At 38.0% G+C, this 23,242-nt stretch overlaps 1 protein-coding gene and 1 pseudogene across 2 annotated transcripts in view; both read left to right on the top strand.

The window, feature by feature from the left end:
- Positions 1-23,242, top strand: part of DNAJC1 (DnaJ heat shock protein family (Hsp40) member C1) — a 220,476-nt gene that overhangs the window by 160,587 nt on the left and 36,647 nt on the right. The gene's annotated exons all lie outside the window — the stretch shown is intronic.
- On the top strand, positions 8,545-18,934 carry LOC308348020 (Y-box-binding protein 1-like; annotated as a pseudogene). Its single transcript has 3 exons — positions 8,545-8,568; positions 8,813-9,068; positions 17,917-18,934. The product of its transcript is annotated as a Y-box-binding protein 1-like (transcript).

Raw genomic sequence — 23,242 nt, 5'->3', positions numbered from 1 at the left:
ATACAATTATTATAAGCCTACTGGCATGGTAAAGTATACTAAGATAATCAAGGAATTTCTTCCCATGTTTTCACCTTTTGATACATTTATCATATCCCATTTTCACTCTCAAATACTGAAAGCACATGAAGGAGTAACAAAGCACTTTATATATTATCACTTTTGTTCAAACTAAAAACCTGTTGACTGACACTGTTTATATATAAATGGAAAGTATATCAGAAGCCATAAACTTTAATTTTTTAGAGATTTTACTTATATATTTGACAGAGAAAGAGAAATAGTTAGAGACAGTACAAGCAGGGGGAGTAGCAAGCAGAGGGAGAGAGAGAAACAGGCTCCCCAGTGAGCAAAGAGCCGGATGAGGGGCTGAATCCCAGGACCTGAGATCATAAACTGAGCCAAAGGCAGACACTTAACCGACTGAGCCACCCAGGTGCCCCTGGAAGCCATAAATTTTTTTTTTTTAAAGATTTTATTTATTTATTTGACAGAGAGAGAGATCACAAGTAGGCAGGGGCGGGGGAGCAGGCTCCCTGCTGAGCAGAGAGCCCGACGCGGGGCTCGATCCCAGGACCCTGAGATCATGACCTGAGCTGAAGGCAGAGGCTTAAACCACTGAGCCACCCAGGTGCCCCTGGAAGCCATAAATTTTTAAGACTAAATAAGGAAGGAAGAAAATATAATGATAGTTAAGTAGCTTTTCTTGAGAGTGAGGAAAATAAACAACAGTGAGGGAAAGTTAGGGGAAAAAACACCCTAAACTTCCCTGTATAAAAATGCAATTAGATGTATGATGACACATATGAGTATTATGGAAGGTATTATGCTATGACTTAATCCTGGTGTGATAGTGGTTTTTATACTTTCCACATCCAGTTCCCTCATCCTAGGAGTCATCTTACAGATGTATCCCACTGGTCATAAGGAGGTGTGAATAAGACATGAAAATTTACTACACTTATGAAGAAGCAGTTCTTAAGTGCACACTTCCTCTAAGTTTTGTTTTCATCTCAACAGTTTCTAATACATTGTTTGTGGTTGTCTCCAAATTTGCAGAGTTTAGAAAAGACCTAAATAACACCTTTTTTTAATTATCATGATTTTATAAATTACTCCCCTTTAATATGTTTTTCCTAGCTATATTCTTGTTCCTATCCCCTTTCTGTAAGTTTCACAGGCCTTTCCTTATTAATGGTTAATACTTAACACTACCAGATGGTATTCTTTCCATCAATTCAACAAGTGTTTTCTGAGCACCTACTATGTTTCTAGGACTTTATTATCTGATAACAAAACAAAAGGAAATTATTATATTTATCCTCATCTATAGAATTTACAAGTCTTGTCATGACTGTGATGCTCTTTAAAATTATAATCCTACATTTTAAGTTTGTAGAAACATCGAAAAGGTATCTCACTTAAGCAATTTGGCTTGTTATATATTTAAGATATCCCATGATACAACATATATGCCCACTGTCAGTGACATCTTAACACTTACATTGATTAGTAACCTATAAACCTGACAGTGGGCTGCTGGGCAACACTGTCTTAACCTGGCTCTGCCACTGACTGTCCGTTGAAGCTGAGGAAGATTTTTCAACTTCCAAAGGCTTCAGTTTCTTCTATCTTAAATTGTCTCTGTGGTCCTTCTAATTCTAAAATTCTTATTAAGTATTTCAGCATATACAACAATTGAAATGTGGCTTTTCTAAGAGAATATAACTACTAAAATTGTTCCCCCCCACACACCATGCTTTAAAAAGCTAATTAGATTCCAGTGTACATATTTAATACTTACTGAATACTGTGACTTTGACAAATACTGGATGGACCATAGTTGAATAGAATAGAAAGAATACGGTGGATTTTTCATTTCCCCTGTACCATTTACAATCATAAATCCTAATTTTTTAAAATCCCTTCAATTTCTTTTTGTTATTTTTTCCCAAATAGGCTAATATGGGACATTTTCTGCTGGAGACAAAAATATCTGTTCCCCTGAGATTACATTTAACTTTAAAAGATGTAAATACATAAATAAAAATATTCCCGGAGACATGAAAATATATCTTTGGTAGACTTACTGAGCAAGAGATCTACATTTTGAGCCTCACTAATCATGAGAGAAATATGTAATTATTGTTACTTCCCATTTGTGTATGTTATTCACTTCTAATAATACATCTAAAAGTTATTTTTCTGCCTCCAAAGGGGCCTGGTAGACTTTCCACCTATTTCTCCTACAGCTTCTTCTACTTTTTCCCCACAGTGCTCATTCACAAATTACTGACTTTATAATGTGCTACAGGCATTGAGAATATGTAAATGAAAGGCATGGTCCCAAAACTTTAGGAGATTATCATACACACAGTTATATAAAGAGAACATCATAATATAATACTGTGATTTTCATAAAAGTATTTAATGGTATGGAATACTTCAGTATTCTGGAGTTAGAAAGGCTTCACTGAGGAAACCTACTTTTTTTTTTTTTTAAAGATTTTATTAATCCATCTGACAGAGAGAAAGAGACAGTGAGAGAGGGAACACAAGGAGGGGGAGTGGGTGAGAGAGAAGCAGGCCTCCCACGAAGCAGGGAGCCTGATGCCAGGGCTCCATCCCAAGACCTTGGGATCATGACCCAAACTGAAGGCAGACGCTTAACAACTGAGCCATCCAGGCGCCCCCTCCTTTTTTTTTTTTTAAATTGAAGTATTGTTGGCATACAGTATTAGTTTTGGGTATACAATATAGTGATTCTACATTTGTATATATGAAATGCTCACCACAATAAAGTATGTTTGTATGTTCACCCTACAAACTTACTACAGTTTTATTGACTATATTCCCTATGCTGTACTTTTTATCTTTATGACTTATTTTACAACTCAAAGTTTGTACTTAAATTTTTTCAGTATTTTGCCCATACCCCTCCACTGGCAATCATCAGTTTGTATTTAGGAGCCTGTTTCTGGTTTTTCAGTTGTTTTCTTTTGTTTTTGATTCAGATCATAAACCATTTACCTCTTCCTGTCTGACTTACTTCACTGAGCATAATACTCCCTAGGTCCTTAAATGTTGCAAAGGGCAATATTTCATTCTTTATGTCTGAGTAATATTTCATTGTAGATATATATGCCATATCTTTCCCATCATCTATTGATGGACACTTGGATTACTTCTACTTTTTCTAGTTGCTTTAGGTTTGTAAGGCTAGCTTGTTTGAGATGTTTCTTTCTTGAAGTACGCAGGTATCACTATAAACTTCCCTTTTAAACTGCTTTTGCTGTGTCCCACAGATTTTGAACCATTGTGTTCCCATTTTCATTTGTCTCAGAGTATTGTTTGATTTCTTCTTTAATTTCTCCATTGACCCATTGGTTGTTTTGTAACATGTTGTTTAGTCTCCACATATTTTTTGTTTTTTCTAGTTTTTTTTTCTTGTAATTGATTTCTAGTTTCATACTGTTGTGTTAAGACAAAATGATTGGTGATTTCAATCTTCCTAAATTTATTAGGACTTATTTTGTGGCCTACCTTGTGATTTATCCTGGAGAATATTTCATAGGCACTTGAAAAGAATGTATATTCTGGTTTTGGATGGAATGTCCTGTATATATCTATTAAGACCATCTAGTCTAATTTGTCATTCAAAGCCATTGTTTCCTTATTGGTTTTCTGTCTGGATGATCTATCCATTGATGTAAAGAGGGTGTTAAAGTCCTCTACTATTCCTGTATTACTGTCAGTTTCTCCCTTTATGTCTGTTCATATTTGCTGTATATATTTATGCTTCCATTTGTGCTCCTATGCTGTGCTTCTAGCACAGATTTACAATTGTTTTATCCTCCTGTTGGATTGATCCTTTATTATTATGTAATGCCTTTGTCTCTTGTTACAGTCTTTAAAGTTTATTTTGTCTTGATATAAATATTGCTACCCCGCATTTTTTTTCACTCTCATTTGCATGGTATGTGTTTTTTCAACACTTCACTTTAAGTCTATAAATGTCTTTAGGTCTCTACCCCTCCTACCCTTCTTGATGTGGCTTTTTCTTTATATCTTCAGCTGTGGGAGAGCTATTCTGCTAATCTTCAGGTCATTTTCAGAGTGAGTTGCACTATATTGAGTTGCATTCTTGATGTGTCTGTGGGAGGAGGTGAGCTCAGGTTTCTTCTATTCTGCCATCTCCCTGAGCTCCAAAGCCAGTAAAATCCTGTTCAGTTTTTATATATGCTGATTTTTAATCCAGAGTTTGCACGTGATTTTTGGAGGCTGAGAAGTCCCATGATCTTCTGTCTGCAAGCTAGATACACAGAAAGGCCTGTAGTGTAGTTTGAAGGCTGTCTTTGGTGAGGAGGACTACAGCGTGATGGTATAGATTCCAGTCCAAGTCTGAAGGCTTGAGAATCAGGAGTGCTTAAGAGGTTTTCCGGTGAGGACAGACCAGGTGGGCCTCACAGTGGAAACGTATTCTTAATAGAGAAGGAGTTAGGTAGACCATGCACAATAGTGCATTCTGGGCAAAAGGAAAATATTCAAAAAGGATAAGAGATAAGTAAGAGCCTGACTGTTCAGCCGGTAGTTTCGGATATCTGAGGCAATGATTAAGATGAAATAAAACTGGAGAGGAAGGCAAGGACCAGATGCCAAGTCTTTAGATGTCATGCATAGGGACCTGAATTTTTTTTCCTATAGGAAATGGGAACACTGGTGGATTTTTAATAGTGGATCAAATCTGTAAGCTCTTAGACAAGTTATATCTGAATGCTCTGTGATACTCTCATAGATTGTTGAGTATTAAATGATTTAATATATGTGAAGTGATTATAGATGCTTATTGTTGTACCTGGCACTGTCAAAGAAGGCCATCAAAGCCTTGTAGGACCTAATCCCTGAATTCTTGAGCCTTATGTCTCAAAATCTTACTTACCCACTACTTATCCCATACTGGATCCACCCACTGCAGTTTTAAATTACATTTCTCTGGTAGTTAATGATATTGAGTATATTTTCATATGCTTACTGGCCATTTGTATATCTTCTTTGGAAAAAATGTCTATTATTTTTTCCACTTGCCTAATTAAGGCATTCTTTATATATGCTGGATACCAGACCCTTATCAGGTATATATCTAGAATATATACTTCACATCAGGGAAATGCAAACCAGTGAGATAGCACTTCATGCTTAGTAAGCTGGCCAAAAAAGACAGATAATAAAAAATCTCTTTGCAAAAACATGGAGAAATTGGAACTCTTGTGAATGGCTGGTGAGATGTAAAATGGTGCAACTGCTTTGGAAAGCAGTCTAGCAGTTCCTCAGAAAGTTAAAGAGTTACCATATCATTCAGTATCCATATCATTAAGATACCATTCTAATCAAGGGACTGAAATATGTCTACACAAAAGCTTATACATGACATGCCCATAGCAGTATTATTCGTAATAGTCAAAAAGTGGAAACAATCCAAATATCCATCAGGTGATTACTGGATGAACAAAATATGGTATATCCATACACTGAAATATTATTTGGCAATAAAAAGGAATTGTACTGATACATACTATAACAGGAACCTTGAAAACATTATGCTAAGTAAAAGACCGCACACTATGATTCCACTTACATGAAATACCCAGAATAGGAAAAATTTTAGAGACAGAATGTAGAGTAGTGGTTGTGTAGGGCTGAGGAGGTTGGGGCAAAGGTAAAAGATTTCTTTTAGGGATAAGGAAATGTTTTAACATTGTTTATAACATTGTTTTAACATTGATTATAGTGATCATTGCACAACATACTAAGAAACACTGAATCAGATACTTTAAATAGGTTAACTTTTAGTCTGCTATCTAGATCTTAATGCAGTCAATAATGATTTAATAAATTTTTTATTAAGTGTGGCCAAACTAACTTTTAAAGACTACCTCCCAGGTACTAAATATGTGATCTTCTATAATTTTAAATTATGTTAGTGGTAAGTCAACACATTTTTAGAACTTGAATTTCAAAACATGACTGACAAGCTGGTAGACCAATTCATTTCTGCCAAAACTCAAGAAAAGTAATTTTAACTGCTTTTTCATGAGTTCTTAAACCCACTGTCATGTTCTAAAAATTTTCTGTTAACATCATGTTAGTCTTGAAATAAAATTTTACTTTATCCTAAATAGTGTAATAGTGATGCATATAACTTTTTATACTTTACTCTTCCCTATTGTTCTAAAAGCAACAGAGTTTCAAGCAGTACTACTGTAACCCTTTAGAAGACATTTTTCTACTTTCCAGCATATAAAAAACAGTAGAAACTAATGACTCTACAAAAATTTTCTAATATAAATTTACCAGTGCTCATTTCCAAGTCTTTCTAAATAATAAATACATATTTTATATAACATATATATGTCTTTGTATGTATATGTAAATGATATAGTAAAAGTTGGGTTTTAGTCATTTATATTTTTGTCCAGAATACATTTTTCTTTCATTAGGAACTTTTCTTTTTTTAGTTTTTATTCAAATTCCACTTAGTTAACATACAGTGTAGTATTAGTTTCCAGTATATAATATAATGATTCAACACTTCCATACAACACCTGGTGCTCATCACAAGTAAGTGCCTTAATCCCATCGCCTATTTACCCCATTCCCCCATCCTTCTCCCCTCTGGTAACCATCAGTTCTCTACAGTTAAGTGTCGGTTTCTTGGTTTGCCTCTCTCTCTTTTGTTTCTTAAATCCTACGAGTAAAATCATATGCTATTTGTCTCTGTGGCTGACTTTTTTTCACTTAGCATAATACTCTCTAGCTCCATCCATGTTGTTGCAAATGGTGAGATTTCATTCCTTTTTATGGCTGAGTAATATTCTCTTATATGTTTATACCATGTCTTCCTTATCCATTCATCATTTGATGGACTCTTGAGCTGTTTCCACACAAAAACAGACACATAGATCCATGCAGCATAATACAAAACCCAGAAATAAACCCACAACTGTATGGTGAATTAATCTTCAAAAAAGCAGGAAAGAACATCTAGTGGGAAAAAGATGGTCTCTTCAACAAATGGTGTCAGAAAAACTGGACAGCAACATACTAAAGAATGAAACTAGACCACTTTCTTACACCACACACAAAAATAAACTCAAAATGGATTGAAGACCTAAATGTGAGACCTGAAACCATAAAAGTCCTTGAAGAGAGCACAAGCAGAAATTTCTGTGACATCAGACATACCAACATTTTTCTAGATATGTCTCCTAAAGCAAGGGAAATAAAAGCAAAAAATAAAACTACTGGGACTACGTCAAAATAAAAAGCTTTTGCACAGTGAAGGAAACAATCAAAACTAAAAGGCAACCTATGGAATGGGAGAAGATATTTGTGAATCTCATATCTGATAAAAGGTTAATATCCAAAATCTGTAAAGAACTTATCAAACCAAATACCCAAAAACCAAATAATCCAATTTAAAAATGGGCAGAAGACATGAATAGAAATTTTTCCAAAAAAGACATACAGATGGCCAACAGACATATGAAAAGATGCTCAACATCACTCATCCTCAGGGAAATACAGATCAAAACTACAATAAGATATCACCTCACACCTGTTAGAATGGCTAAAATAACAAAAGAAACAAGTGTTAGCAAGGATGTGGAGAAAGAGGGAACCCTCTTACGTTATTGATGGAAATACAAACTGGTACAGCCACTCTGGAAAACAGTATAGAGTTTGCTTAGAAAGTTAGAAATAGAACTACCCTATGATCCAGTAATTGCACTAGTAATTTAGCCAGTTTACCTAAATAATACACAATTACTAATTCAAAGGCATGCATGCACCCCAGTGTTTATAGCAGCATTATCATTAGGAACTGTTAATCCTAATTTGGTTCCTATATTGACTTCCTAGGAGGCCTTAAAAAATTATAATACCTCTTTTTGTCAGTTTCCTAATCTTAAAGGTGATGACATTATTTTAGGAAAAGCAAAACAAGATATAACTTCTGTAGAACAATAGATGTAACTAAAAAAGAAAATGGTGGGGGTAAGGGGAACAAACACTAGAAGTCATGATTTAGGTCCTTTGCCTACATGATCAGACAGACTACACAGCATTATTCTACAAGCAGGGATAAAGATTTAAATAGACTGAACATTTCTTTGTAATTTAAAATTGGGCTATGTGTGTGTGTGTGTGTAAAAATTTTATTTATTTGAGAGAAAAAGAGCAAGAAAGAGTAGGAGCAGAGAGGAGAGGGAGAAGCAGACTCCCTGCTGAGCAAGGAGCCCAATGTAGGACTCCATCCCAGGACTCTGGGGTCATGACCTGAGACAGAGGCAGATGCTTAACTGACTGAGCCACCCAGGTGCCCCTAAAATAGTTTTAATGAAAAAAAAAAAAAAAAAGAAGAAGAAGAAGAAGAAGAAAGAAATTGTGATTTGCTACATCTTAAATTTATCCATACAGTAGACACATAAACCACTGTAACAGACAGAGGGTCCTGAATTAGATGCAGCCAATTGCTTTTTGACGATGGTATCAAGGCAATTCAGATGGGTAAAGAATAGACTTCAGTAGATGATATTGAAACAACTGGATACCCATGTGAAATAGACAACTTAGATGCTAGCTCATCTGATAGGCACTGATATCCTAGACAAAACACTCAAATCACTAACCATGAAAGAAAAATATTAATAAATTGTACTTCCTGAAAATTAAAAACTTAGCATTTTAAGAAAATGAAAGGGCATAGATTGTCAACAACTGTGAAGGGTCTACGGTTTCACCCTATTTGTAGACTAACAAGTTAGCCCACCACAGTTTCAATGATACTAGTGGAAGACATGAGATCAGAGATAAAGGACAGTTTATTACTGTAGCAGTAGCAGTGGCCAGAATACCAGCATTGTTATGCCAATCCCACAAGCCTCAGGTATTGTGGGATATATTAACAATTGTACAGTTTCTACCTTTACCCACAGGAAATTGTGGCAATTTGGTCATCAGTAACAACACTGGAGTTGAGATTGACCTGAATGCCTTCCACCACCATGGTAGGTAATGTCATTGGTCAATTCAGATAGTCAGGAACAAATTTCATACCACCTTTTAAAATTGGAGGATTCCTACTGTAGGGATAACCCCATCACAGAGCACATAAATAACAAGCCAGTAATCCCTCTGGGTAACCAAGGGTAGTCTTATTTTGGAGACACCTCCTCAGTCATCTGCAGGCTATATAACATACTGGTGGTGTTTCTTTAAACACTTGAAGTTCTCTTATGACCATTCCCAAGGTGGAAGTCTCAGTATTTTGGGGAAGGAGACAAATTAATGACTTGCTTTCACACCAAATATAGTCCCATCTTTGTCACCAAAACTGTCAAGAACTATGAAGAGTTGGAGATTTTACTCTGCTTGCAAATGAATGTTAACCTGCCATAGTTTCATGCTTTTTGAAGACACAAGACTTCTTGATCAGAGACAAAGGACATTGTATTACTCACAGCAAAAGTAGTAGGTAGAATTTTAGTATTTTTCTTCTGGTTTCCTAAGGCCCATTCCCACAGAACAATACAAAGAGGTCGTATGACCCCCTGTACAACCAGTGGATTATGTTACAGAAGTAGATTATGTTACTATGTTCCCCTAAGTTTAAGGAACCCAAATCTGCATGCAATAAGCATGGCTCCCCTTTCCTCCAGAGGGAGGCAGTATCTTCACTATACAAAACAACACGAATGGTTGCCCTTTGATCTTGAAGAGGAATGGTCTCTTCCTATCACTACTTATCTGTTGGACTGCTTGAGTGCCCTTACAACTTAGCACTGGCTTTCTCCAGAGCCAAGTGATAGAAGAGAGAGCAAGACAGAAGCTGTGATGTCTTTTATAACTTATCCATGTAAGTCATTCCCACAATATCCTAGAAATCAATTAAAAGAAGTGTACTAGAAAATTCACAAATTAAACAACATGCAGCTGAACAACCAGTGGGTCAAAGAAGAAAATGAAGTATCTTGAAACAAATAAAAAACAATATACCAAAACTTATGGGATGCAGCAAAAGCAGTTTTAAAAAGAGTTCATAGCAATAAATGCCTATATCAAGAAACAAGAGGATGCCTGGGTGGCTCAGTCATTAAGCATCTGTCATGATCCCAGGGTCCTGTGACTGAGTCCTTCATTGGGCTCCATGCTCAGTGGGGCATCTGCTTCTTCCCCCACCCTTCCCTCCTGTTCGTGCTCACTGTCTCTTTCTCTCAAAAATGAATAAATCTTAAAAAAAAATAAGAAAAATGTCAAACGACCTAACTTTATACCTCAAGGAACTAGAAAAAGAATAAACAAAGCACTGAGTTAGTAGTCAGAAGGAAATAAAGATCATTGAAGTAAATGAAATAGAGACTAAAAAGAAAAAGAAAAGATCTATGAAACTGAAACCTAGTTCTTTGAAAGACAAAATTGACAAACCTTTAACTGGACTCACCAAGAAAAAAGAAAGGACTCAAATAAAATCAGAAATGAAACAGATATCACATCTTATACCAGAGAAATATAAAAGGCCATAAGAAACTATGAATAGTTATACACCAACAAATTGGACAACCTCAAAGAAATGCATGTTCCCAGAAATATACAACTGACATAGACTGAATCATGAAGAAATAGAAAATCTGAGGGATGCTTGGCTGGCTCAGTTGGTAGAACATGTGACTGTTGATCTTGGGGTTGTGAGTTCAAGCCCCATGTTGGGTACAAGGCTTGCTTAAAAAGAAAAAAGACTGATTACTAATAAAGACATTGAATCGGTAATCAAAATCTGCCAACAAACAGAAGTCCAGAACCCAACGGCTTCACTGGTGAATTCTACCAAAAATTCAAAGAGGAATTAAATACCAATCCTTCTTAAACTTTTCAAAAAATAAATAAAAAACCCTGATACCAAAGAAGGCAAGCCAATATCTCTCATGAACACAGATGCAAAAATCCTCAATAGAATATTAACAAACCAATACAAGCCAATATCTCTCATGAACACAGATGCAAAAATCCTCAATAGAATATTAACAAACCAGATTCAGCAATATATCAAAAGTCCCATATACCATGATCAAGTGTGATTTATTCCAGGGATGCAAGGACAGTTTGTAGATGACATGGTATTATATTTTTAAACCCTGAAGACTCCACCAGTCAACTGTTAGAACCAATCAACAAATTCACTAAGGTTTCAGGACATAAAAATCAGTTATACAAAAAGAATAAAACACCTAAGAATAAATTTAACCATGGAGATAAAATACCTGTATACTATCTATGAACAAAGATGAAAGAAACTGAAGAAGACACAAATAAATGGAAAGATATAGCATGCTCATAGATTGGAAGAATTAATATTGTTAAAATATCCACACTATGCAATGCAATCTGTAGATTCAGTGCAATCATATTAAAATTCCAATGGCATTTTTCACAGAAATAGAACAAACAATCCTAAAATGTGTGTGGGATCACAAAAGACTGAATAGCCAAAGCAGTCTTGAGAAAGAAAGCCGTAGGCATCATGCTCCCTTGTTTCACTATTACAAAACTATAGTAATCAAAACACGATGGTACTGGCATGAAAACAGTTACATAGAACAATGGAACAAAATAAAAAGCCCAAAAATAAACCCACACATATATGAAATTAATTTATGATAAAGGAGCCAAGAATATACAATGAAGAAAGGAAAGTCTCTTCAGCAAATGGTGTTGGGAGAACTGGACAGCCACATGCAAAAGAATGAATCTGGACTACCATCTTACATCATACACAAAAATTAATTCAAAGGGGATTAAAGACTTGAACATAAGACTTGAAACCATGAAACTCCTAGAAGAAAACATAGATGGTAAGCTCCAAGACAAGGCAGATAAATACAGAGAACAAACTGGTGATTGCCAGAGGTAGGGCATAGGCGAAGTGGGTAAAGGGAGTCAAAAGGTACAAACTTCCAGTTTAAAATAGTTATTGAGATGTAATATACAACATGGTGAATATCATTAGTATGGTATTGCACATTTGAAAGTTGCTAAGAGAACAGATCTTAAAAGTTTTTATCAAAAGAAAAAAATTTGTTACTATGTATGGTGACTGATTTAACTAGACTTACTGTGGTGACCAATTTGCAATGTATACAAATAGCCAGTCATGTTATACACCTGAAACTAATATAACGTTATATGTCAATTATACTTCAATAAAAGTATATTTACATCATAGGAGGCTGGATTAAAAGTATATGGGAACTCTACTATTTTTACAACTTTTCTATGAGTCTGAAATTATTTCAAACTTAAAGGATTTTTTTTTAAACTTAAAGGATTTTAAATGAAAATATAAGTTACAGAATGGAAGAAGATATTCATAAAACATATCTGACAAAGATCTTATGTCCACAAAACGAAGAACCCTTAATTAGCAAATAAGCAAGACATAAACACAGATTCATAGAAGTAATATTCAGTTGGGTCAATAAACATATGTAAATGTAAATATATGTAAACTAGACCATGTGTAATGTGGGAAATGCAAATTATTACCAAAATGCATTTCGTTCCCATCAGGATGGTCAAAACTAAAACAATGCAATACCAAGTGTGGGTGAAGACCTGGAGGGCCTCTTCATACACTGCTGGTTAGAATGTAAAACAATACAACTTGCTTGGAAAAATATAAATAATTCCCTATGACCTAGCAATACCACCACCAGGTATTTATCCAAGAGGAATTAAAACATATGACCATTAAGACAGGTATAAATAAATGTTCACAGCAGCTGTGTTCATCATACATGCTAACCAGCAGCTGGCAGCTACCGAAATGTCCATCAATAGGAGAATGGATAAACAAATTGTGATATAAGGCTTTTTTCTGATATGTGTTGTGAAATATTTGCTCCCAGTTTGCGGCTTTCCTTTTCATTTTTTAAAAGTTTCTTTGAAAGGCCAGAAGTTTAATTTTAGCAAAATTCAAATATTTGTGGTTTTACCATTTTAAAGTTATTATGTATATATAAATGGTATTCTGATGCTGACCAAAAGTTGCCAAAACCTTTACAGTTAAGGAGTCTCTGGGGGTTATTAACAGGAGTGTCTGCAAATTTGGATGGATTCTAGAGCCTTTTATTAAAAAAGGGACCCCCACTCAAGGAGAGCCAGTTTGTAAGTAACAGCATAAAAGGACTTAAGTACAATACATAAAGGAGAAATGTGTTTCCTCTAGAACCCAAAAAAGCCTAAAAGATGTTGTGGGTCTGAGAGACTCAATAGCTGTTTCTTGACAGCATCATGAGTAGAGCAGCCCTCTGTCTACCATTTAATTTTCAAGACTTTAACCAAGATTGCAGGACCTTACACTAAGTATGAGGCAGTGGCCCATTTTCTTTTTGTGAGCTTCTGAATGAGCAGGTCAAACAAATCTCCTCAGGGGACAAAGTCACCAATGTAATGTCATACTTGTCTTCCTACAGAAAGCAGGATATAGTTAAGATCTTGCCCTTAAAGACTGTGTGTGATCACAAGGCTGTTGAGGCTCCCCATGGTAGCTGGGGAGAAAGGGTATCATACTTTGGAGGTGAAGTAGACTGCAGTCAAGGGGCACCTGGATAACATAGTTGGTTAAGCATCCAGCTCCTGGTTTTGGCTCAGGTCATGAGCTCAGGATCGTGAGATCAGGCTCCATTCCCAGCTACTGAGTCTGCTTGGGTTTCCCTCTCCCTCTCTCTCTGCCCTTCTACCCCCTGCTTGCTCTCTTTGTAAAGTAAGTACATCTTAAAAAAAACAACAACAACAACAAAAAACAAAAAAACTGAAGAGCCTGTAGAAATAGTCACTAGACAAAACATATTCACCAAATCTATAATGACAAAATATTTACCAGTTGCTGATTGGATGAAGTCAGTAACTGCAATAATACTGACTATTGGGACATTAATGAGGCCCACAGCATGAAGCTTGAGGTAATCTACCACGAGGCACCATTCATTCTTCCCAAGTTTAAGAGCAGGCCAAATTGAGCTGTTAAATGGCAAAGCAGTGGGGATAATCACCCCTTCTCTAAATGTGTCTTGTATAGTGGGTTTCAATCATTAAAAAGGCCACGTTTTAATATACATTGGACATTATTAACTGTTTTAATAGGAGAGGAGGTCCATGGGGTTCCATTTTATCAAGATAATTTGTAAGTGACAACTACTTAATTTTATTACTCATCCAGTCAGAGAGTCCATGACCACTATGGGATATTTTAGGAGATGGGTACTGCAAACGAGCAATTTGGCAAGAGTAGTGTCTGTGGTTAAGGTGAGGCATACCTGTTTGTCCTCTCATCATGTTCAGTAGTTCCCCCAATATTATAGGTGGCACTTTGTTTAAACTTACTGATATCCCAAGTACGACCATAATTTGAACCCCTGTATAAACCCATGAAAGTTTGGCAATTGGTGTACATCAGCAGATTTTAAATTAATTAAATAAATATGAATTAAATTAATTAAATTTGAATTAAACTAATTCAAAACCAGTATTATAGAAGCACAAAGCCAGTCTGTGCCCTTTTATCTTTATGTTGCATGAATTCTTTTAGTAAATTTCAGGTTACTACCTGGGTCTAATTGTGTACTTTTGTTTTTAGTTTTTGTTTCCTCCTTATTGTAGACTGAATTGTGTTCCCCCCCTTCACACGTTGAATGCCTAAGCCCCAAAGTGACTATTTGAAAATGGGGACTTTAAGGAAGTAGTTAGGATTAAATGAGGTCATAAGAGTGGGGCCCTAACCTGATAAGACTTGTGTCCTTTTAAGAAGAGGGAGAGAAACCAGGGATCTCTTTCTCCCACAGACAGAGAAAAGGCAGTCTACAAGCCAGGAAGAGAGCTCTCACCAGAAACAACTCTGATGGCACCTTAATCTTGGACTTCTAGCCTCTGGAACTATGGGAAAATAATTTCTGTTGTCCAAGCCGCTCCGTCTATGGCATTTTATTATAGCCACCCTAACAAACCAATGCACTCCCCATGTATCCAGGTTTCTTTTTCTTTTCTCCTGCTACTTACTGGTGGTGATTACTAGATGTATTCCAAGAAGGTCTTCTCTACACTCCTCATATTTATAAATTCCTTCTTTCAGAGACTCAAATCAGTATCATCAGGATTAGGGCTCTTCCCCATGACAGTGGTTCAGTGAATGCCTTGGCTATTCCACAGGTATTCCATGGGTGTTTTTGAGGATCACGATCATTCTGGGGTCAGAGAAATAGGCAGCAGAAGCTATAGAAGAATCTTGCAGGGTCCTATCAAGCCGTGTGCCTTTAGAATAAATGAGTAATTCAACTCTTCAAATAATGCCTGCTATTCTTCCACACACAAATGATCACCCAGTGGGCCTATGTATTGTAGAAGGTGCAAGTCTAAGCCCCTCTGTAGAATAAGGGCTAATATCTGATTGAGACACACAGGCAGTCAATCACAGGATGAGTCTTTCCTGAATCTAGCGTCAGTCATGGCTTATGACTGAATCATAACACGGAACTCAATGTAAGACACATAAGACAGGTTTGAGCTGAGACATGACTCAAGGCAACCTAGAGGGTCCGATCCCATACACCTCTCCCTCAACACCAGTTATTGAAACTTCCACCTTAAGTTGGTTCAGTCTATAACAGAGGTTCGGTAGAACTCAGCAAATGTAGCACCAAGCCACAGAGCCAGTTAAACTGAAGCAAGAGAAAAAAGTCCCTCAGCCAGGGGTAGTGGTCCTCCTCTGTACATCTTGCTTCCAATACCAATTGTCCCCCTTGTAGAAATAAGATGGACCTCCCACACACACCAAATTTAGCTCAGATAACCAAGACTGATGATGTCACACACAGAGACACCAGGAGTATACAAAATTCGGTTTACTATATAACACGGCTCTCTGAGGCAAACAGGGCAGACTTCCCATATTAGCCCAAAATTGCTTGAGAGAACAAGGAAAAGGAAACTGGCTTGGAGTTCTTCATTGTGGTTGAGAGTGGGGGTGGGGTGAGGGTTCTTGTGCACAAGGAGGGGCTTGCAAGGTCTCAGTCTCCTGGGCTTTTTTTTTTTTTTTTTAAGATTTTATTTATTTATTTACAGACAGAGATCACAAGTTGGCAGAGAAGCAGGCAGGGGGTGGGGGAGAAGCAGGCTCCCAGCTGAGCAAAGAGCCCGATATGGGGCTCAATCCCAGGACCCTGAGATCATGACCCGAGCCGAAGGCAGAGGCTTTAACCCACTGAGCCACCCAGGCGCCCCTCCTGGGCTTTCTTAACAGCTTGCCCAGATGCAGGGCACAAAGGGAAGAGTGAGACTTCAAAGCTATCAGCAATCAAATATCATAAAATGGAGTCAGCTGTTTGTTACCATATTAAATTATCATGAATGGATGATTCTAGTACATACTGTTTAGGTTAGAATTTGAATAATATAATGTGTGTTTCACCATTTTAAATAAGACTTTGCAAATTTTTTCACATGAAGTTATATTCTTGTTAAATAGATCACTTTGATCACATTTGTTTATCGTTAGTCCCTTCTAAATCCTCACAAAATGAGAATAAAGGAATAAAAAAGGCATAAACTCTGGAACAAAGAGACTAGAAGACACAACTGTAGCAGTCAGGCAATGTTAATGAAATTTTGTAAGATGGGGAGGAGTAGATAATTACCAGCATCTTAGGCCTTACCTTTCCCCCATCTGCCCTTGCAGGAGACTGACTCATGTCACACAAGCCCAGAAGAGCTCAGGAATTAAAGGCGTAGGGTAGGACAAGGGGACTGGATAAAAGACCGCACAAGGAGTAGTTTGACACCTCCCTCCAGATCTTTTCCCCAACCTGAATTTGTTATTTAACAGTGTTCCAAGGAAAGGAATAAAAATGGGCAGGAAAGCTTTATTAAAAAATAGCCTGAAGCGGGGCGCCTGGGTGGCTCAGTGGGTTAAAGCCTCTGCCTTCGGCTCGGGTCATGATCCCAGGGTCCTGGGATCGAGCCCTGCATTGGGCTCTCTGCTCAGCAGGGAACCTGCTTCCCCCTCTCTCTCTGCCTGCCTCTCTGCCTACTTGTGATCTCTGTCTGTCCAATAAATAAATATTTTTTTTAAAAATAGCCTGAAGAACACCAATCTAAGATTTCAGTTATGCAAACTACTACTCCCTCAGCCTTTCTCAGGCAGGGTTTAACGAGAGAATTATGCCCTATTGCTCATGCATTTAGTATAGGTAATGAACTAACTTCTCTCCTATGCTAGTTATGTACCATTCTTGGGAGAATTTAGAAAGTGTCATTTCAATAGTTTTCTGTATCTTATCATTCAGGCAAGGAACCCCAGTTGAGAAAGAGTACCCCCACATAGTAATTCAAAAATACTGCTTTCCTAGGCAAATTACAGAGATTAGTACTACCATTAGAGACTTAAGAAAGTATTACTCACATAGCACAAATTTAATTAGAAACTGATGCCAGGGGCACCTGGGTGGTTCAATGGACAAAGCGTCCGAGTCTTAGTTTCTGCTCAGGTCATGATCTTGGGGCTGTGGAGTGAAGCTCTGCATCCAGCTCCATGTTCTGCTCAGAGTCTGCTTGAAATTCTTTCTCTCTCTCCCTCTCCCTCTGTCCTTCTCCCTCCCCTTACCCCTCTCTGCTCAAGAATGCATGCTTTCTCTAAGATAGATAAACAGACTGACAGAATCTTTAAAAAAAGAAAGAAAAAGACATTGATGCCAGTCCCAGCTGTGGTTCTGGATGTGGTCATCTTGGGCCAACTTTGTCCCTCTACCTGGAATGAATCCAGACCACTATCTTATACCACTTACACTTAAAAATTGAAATGGATTAAAGACTTGAATCTAGAGTTCCAAAGGGGAGTGGAAAGAGGACCCCAGAGAGCCCCAAGCAGCTTCACTGCCTCCAGTGGCCTCCTTCACACCCTGGGAGGAGCTACAGCTGGCCCCAGTCACCATCACTGCAACCACGAGCAGCCACCCGCCACCCCCACCCCTCAGCGTCGCAGACACCAAGCCCCACACCACTGCAGTGGCTTCACATTGCTGGCGCCTGCCAGTGGGGACAAGATCATCGCAAGGAAGGTTGTGGGAACAGTAAATGGTTCAATGGAAGAAACCGGTGTGGTTTCATCAACAGGAATGACACCAAGGAAGATGTGTTTGTGTGTCAGACTACCATAAAGAATAACCCCGGAAGTACCTTCACGATGTAGGAGATGGAGAGACCGTGGAGTTTAATGAATGAGAAAAGGTTTCAGAGGCATAAATGTGACAGGGCCTGGTGGATCTCCAGTGTACAGCAGTGAATATGTGGCAGACCATAACCATTATAAGTGCTACCCACATCACAGGGGTCCTCCACATCACAACTCCCAGCACAATTACCAGAATAGTGAGTGGGGAAAAGAAGGAGGGATCGGAGCCTGCTCCTGAAGGCCAGGCCTAACAGTGCTGCCCTCCCACAGGTGAGGGTTTCCCCCTTACTACATGCAGGGCCTCCATGGCCATGGACCACAGTCTTCCAACCCTCCTGTGCAGGGAGAGGTGATGGAAGGTGCTGACACCCAGAGTCCAGGAGAACAAGGTAGACCAGTGAGACAGAATATGCATCTGGATTATACACCACGATTCTGCAGGGGTCCTCCTCACCAAAGACAGCCTAGAGAGGAGGGCAATGAAAAAGCTAAAGAAAATCAAGAAGATAAGATCCAAGGTCAGCAGCCACCTCAACGTTCATACCATCGCAGACACCCAGAAAACCTAAACCACGAGATGGCAAAGAGACAAAAGCAGCGAGTCTACCAGCTGAGAATTCATCCACTTCCTAGGCTGAGCAGGGCAGCACTGACTAAATGCCAGCTTACCATCTCTATACCATCATCCAGTTTAGTCCAATAAGAAGAAATGAATATGAAATTCTAGCAATAAGAAATGAACAAAATGGGGCACCTGGGTGGCTCAGTGGGTTAAAGCCTCTGCCTTCGGCTCAGGTCATGATCCCAGGGTCCTGGGATCGAGCCCCACATCCGGCTCTCCGCTCAGCAGGGAGCCTGCTTCCCCCTCTCTCTCTGCCTGCCTCTCTGCCTACTTGTGATCTCTGTCTGTCCAATAAATAAATAAAATCTTTAAAAAAAAAAAAGAAATGAACAAAAGTTTGGACTTGAAGACCTTAAGTGCTTGCTTTTTGCCCACTGATCAGATAAATAGAACTATCTGCATTATCTATGCAGCATGGGGTTTTTATTATTTTTACCTAAAGATGTCTCTTTTTGGTAATGACAAGTCTTTAAAAAAAAAAAAAAAACCTGGTTTTTCTCAATACATCTTTAAAGATTTTTAAATTGTTTCATATGTGGTCAAGTTGAGATTTTTAAGAACCTTATTTTTAATTTGTAATAAAGGTTTACAGTTTGATTTTTTAAAAGTCAACAAATGGCAAGCACCAGTTAATAAACGTCTTGGATAATTTTTTTAAAAAAGAAAGAAAGAAAGAAAAACCTGAACCTCAGACTTGAAGTCTTAAAAAAATCCTAGAAGAAAAAAAAAAACAATAATCTTCTTGACAAAGGTCCTAGCAATGACTTTCTGGATCTGACACCAAAAGGAAAGGCAACAAAAGCAAAAATAAGTAAAACTATATCAAACTAAAAGCTTTCTGGACAACAAAGGAAACCATCAACAAAATGAAAATGCAGTGCACTGACTGGGAGAAAATATTTGCAAATTCTATATCTAATAAGGGGTTACTATCCAAAACATTAAAGAACTCAGTAGAACTCAATAGCAGAAAAACAATCTGATTTAAAAATGGACAGAGGAAAAAAAATAATAAAAAATAAAAATAAAAAAATAAAAATGGACAGAGGACCTAAATAGATATTTTTCCAAAGAAGACATACAGATGGCCAACAGATACATGAAAAAGATGCCCAAGATCACTAATCATCAGGGAAATGCAAGTCTAAACCACAAAGAGATACCACCTCACACTTGTTAGAATGGCTAGTATCAAAAGGACAAGAAAAAAAAAAAGTGTTGGGAAGGACATGGAAGAAAAGGAACCTTTGTGCACACTGTTGGTGGGAAGGTAAATTGGTGCAGGCACTATGGAAAACAGTATGGAGATTCCTCAAGAAATTAAAAATAGAATTATCATATGATCCAGCAATTCCATATCTGGGTACTTATCTGACGGAAACTGAAAATACTAACTCAAAAAGCTATATCCACCTCAGTGTTTCCTACAACATTATTTACAGTAGCCAAGATATGGAAACAGTCTTAAGTGTTCATTGACAGATGAAAGGGAAAAATAATGTGCTGTGTATATGTATTATGTATATAAATATACATAAAATATACATATATATATATATTTGTGTGTGTGTATACACACAATTATTCAACCATAAAAAAAAGAAGAAATTCTTGCCATTTGTGACAACATGGGTGGACCTTGAGGGCATTATGCTAAGTGAAATAAGTCAGAGTAAGGCAAATACCATATGATCTCATTTATATTGGAATCCAAAAACAAACGAACAAAAAACCATGCTCATAGATGCAGAGAACAGATTGGTAGTTGCCAGAAGGGGAGGGTAGGGAGTAGGTGAAATGGATGAAGAAGTTCAAAAGATACAAACTTCTAGTTATGAAATAAGTCATGGGATATAATTTATAGCATGACAACTGCATATTTGAAAGTTGCTAAGAGTAAATCTTTTAAAGTTCTCATCAGATACCACCTCAAACCTGTCAGAATGGGTAAGATTAACAACACGAGAGCCTATAGGTGTTATGAGGATGTGGACAAAGGGGAGCTCTCTTGCACTTTTGGTAAGAATGGGAACTGGTTGCTGCCACTCTGGAAAACAGTGTGGAGATTCCTCAAAAAGTTAAAAATAGAGCTACCCTACGATCCGACAATTATACTATTAGATATTTACCCAAAGGATGCAAACATACTAATTTGAATGGGTACATGCACATCAGTGTTTATAGCAGCATTATCAACAATAGCCAAACTTTGGAGAGAGTCCCAATGTCCGTAAGAAGATGTAGTATGGGGATGATGGCTCAGTCAGTTGAGCATCTGCCTTTTGCTGGGTTCATAATCCCAGGGTCTTGGGATCGAGTCCTGCATCAGGCTCCTTGCTCATCAGGGAGCCTGCTTCTCCCTCTGCCTACTGCTCCCTCTGCTTGTGCTCACTCTGACAAATAAATAAAATCTTTTAAAAAGAGAAAAAAAAAAAAAAAGATGTGGTATATTGGGGCACCTGGGTGGCTCAGTTGGTTAAGCATCTGTCTTCGGCTCAGGTGATGATTCCAAGGTCCTGGGATGGAGCCCTGAGTTGGGCTCCCTGCTCAGCAGGGAGTCTGCTTCTCCCTCTCCCACTGTTTGTGCTCTCTCGCTCAGTCTCTCTTAAAATCAATAAAATCTTTTTAAAAATTTCTTTAGGGATGCCTGGGTGGCTCAGTTGGTTAAGCGGCTGCCTTCGGCTCAGGTCATGATCCTAGCATCCTGGGATCGAGTCCCACATCGGGCTCCTTGCTCAGCAGGGAGCCTTCTTCTCCCTCTGCCTGCCACTCTGTCTGCCTCTGCTCACTCTCTCTGACAATAAATAAATAAAATCTTTTAAAAATAAATAAATAAATAAATTCTTTTAAAAAGGTGTGTGTGTGTACATATACACACACAATGGCATTTTACTCAGCCATCAAAAAGAATGAAATCTTAACCATTTGCAAGGAAGTGCATGGAGCTAGCATATATTATGCTAAGTGAAATAAGTCAGAGAAAGACAAATATCAAATTATTTCACTTATACGTGGAATTTAAGAAGCAAAACAGATGACCTTGTAGGAGGGGAAAAGAACAAAAGGGAAACAAACCATAAGAGACTCTTAAGGATGGAGAACAAACTGAGGGGTGATGGAGGGAGGTGAGTGGGGGATGGGCTAGATGGGGGATGAGTATTAAAGCAGGCACTTGTTGTGATGAGCATTGGGTGTTTGCATGTAGCTGATGAATCACTGAATTCTACTCCTGAAATCAGTGTTGCACAGTATGTTTACTAAATAGAATTTAAATAATTTTTTTAAAGTTCTCATCACAAGAAAACAAAATTCTATCACTATATATGGTGACATGTTAACTAGACTTATGTTATCATTTCTTAATACAGTTGACTCTTGAACAGCATGGGGGTTGGGGTGCCAGTCCACCCCCACACCTTGTGCTCAGTTGAAAACCTTGTAACTTTTGACTCCTCCCAAATTACTAAGCCTATGATTGCCCAGAAACCTGATAATATAATACGTCAATTAACACATATTTTAGGGGTGCCTGAGTGGCTCAGTAATTTGGGTGTCTGCCTTCAACTCAGGTCGTGGTTCTAGGGCCCTGGGATCGAGCCCCACGTTGGGCTCTTTGCTCAGCAGGGAGCCTGCTTCTCCCTCTCCCTCTGCCTGCCACTCCCCGTGCTTATGCTCTTTCTCGCTGAAAATAAATTTTAAAAGTTTTTTTAAAACACATATTTTGTATGTATTATATATTCTTACAATAAAGTAAGCTGGAAAACAAATGTTACTAAAATCATTTACAGTGCTGTATTTACTTAAAAAAAAAAAAAAAAAAAGAAAACCTGTGTGTAGGTGGACCCATGCAGTTCAAACCCATGTTGTTCCAGCAAGGGTCAACTATATACACAAATATCAAATCATTGCATTGTACATCTGAAACTACTGTAATGTTGTGTGTAATGTAATGTTGTGTGTAATTATACCTCAATTTTATAAAAATCCCTCCAGGGACACCTGGGTGGCTCAGACACCTGACGTCTGCCTGTGGCTCAGGTCATGATCTCAGGATTGTGAGATCAAATCCCCACATCGGGGGGTACCTGGGTGGCTCAGTTGGTTAAGTGACTGCCTTCAGCTCAGGTCATGATCCTGGAGTCCTAGGATCGAGTCCTGCATGGGGCCCCTGCTCAGCAGGGAGTCTGCTTTTCCCTCTGATCCACACCCCTCTCATGTTCTCTCTCTCTCTCAAGTAAATAAATAAAATCTTAAAAAAAAAAAAAAAATCCCCACATCAGACTCCCTGCTCAATGGGGAATCTGCTTGAGTTTCTCTCCCTCTGATTCTCTCTTTCCCCCGCC

Source organism: Martes martes, assembly GCF_963455335.1.
Source record: "Martes martes genome assembly, chromosome: 8".
NCBI lineage: Eukaryota > Metazoa > Chordata > Mammalia > Carnivora > Mustelidae > Martes > Martes martes.
Note: the sequence above shows the minus strand (reverse complement) of the source record. Positions and strands in the feature narration are given on the sequence as shown.